General features: G+C 47.9%; 1 pseudogene; it reads left to right on the top strand.

Annotated features, from left to right (window-relative positions):
• The first annotated feature begins 142 nt into the window (after positions 1–142).
• LOC111745274 lies at positions 143–261 on the top strand (annotated as a pseudogene).
• The last annotated feature ends 945 nt before the right edge of the window (positions 262–1206 follow it).

Here is a 1206-nt window from a genome sequence, read left to right as displayed (position 1 = left end):
TGGGAACAGTGCCTAGCATACAGCAGGGCTGGGTGAGTTGACTAATTAAGTGGCCTGGGAGGTAAAGATGGTGCAGGGCTGAAAAGATCACAGGTAGACAGAGGAAAGGAGAAAAGAGTAGGAACAAAAAGAGGAGGAATGTGTCCACAGCCATGCCACCCTGAATGTGCTCGATCTCATCTGATCTTGGAAGCTAAGCAGGGTCGTGCCTCATTAGTACTTGGATGGGAGACCACCTAGGAAGACCAAGTGCTGAAGGTTTTTGTTTTTTGTTTTTTTTTTTAAAAAAAGAGGAGAAATGAAAGCAAATGGGAAATGGAAGACAGGAGCAGGATGGGAAGAGAAACAGTCCATCTGTAACAGGGCAGGGAGAGAAGAAAGATGAGAGGAGGTATGAGGTGGTACCTTGGCACCAGAGGGTGAGACCCTGCTGAGCCCACATCCCGCCCCTCTGCCGAGGCCCTGCCACCCACATATACATGGTTAGGGGCCACCAAGTACAGTGCTACAGGTGTAGTCTTATCGTGCTGGAAAGCTAGTGGCTGGACAATCTCATGGCCGCTAGCACTTAATTCTGCCTCTAACCCAGGTGAAGGCCTGAGAACAAGCTCAGTGAACAAACAGCCAGGCTGTTAAGAGCTGAGTTTGTGCTGGGCCTCGCATGCTTACCCCACGGACATTTAGGAGAATTTGAGCAAGCTTCAGTCTGCGCTTCCCTGCACATTCCCTGGAGCCCCTGAATGGTACTGGAAACTTTGAGGATACAACACGATGACAATGAGGGCATTTACGATGGAAGACGAGTGTGACAGCTACTGCAGCCAGAACTTGCTCTTGCACGAGGACAAAGAAATGTCAGGAAGTCTAGCTATGAAAGCATCTCTACAGCTATCTTCTTGACATTCTTATAATTTCTTCTTATCAGTTGAGCAGTGGAGGGCTTCTATCAGCTGAATTTGTGCTTTCTGCTTTTAAAAACCTTTTACCAGGAGCCTTCAGAAGTATTAATTCCTGAAAGAACAAAGAAGAAGGGTGGGACTCCCTCTCTAAATAGACCCCCGAGGTGAAGTCTATTTGCCAACCCTCTGTGGTGACCTCTTCTGACATTCAACCATTATTAACCTGCTCAACACTCCCAATTTGATGGAGAGAGGGGACGAAAATGGGAGGGTGAAAGGAGCTAGGTGCAGGTGGTAGAAACACAGA

The sequence above is a fragment of the Pteropus vampyrus genome, unplaced genomic scaffold, assembly GCF_000151845.1.
Source record: "Pteropus vampyrus isolate Shadow unplaced genomic scaffold, Pvam_2.0 Scaffold150, whole genome shotgun sequence".
NCBI classification, from domain to species: domain Eukaryota; kingdom Metazoa; phylum Chordata; class Mammalia; order Chiroptera; family Pteropodidae; genus Pteropus; species Pteropus vampyrus.
Note: the sequence above shows the minus strand (reverse complement) of the source record. Positions and strands in the feature narration are given on the sequence as shown.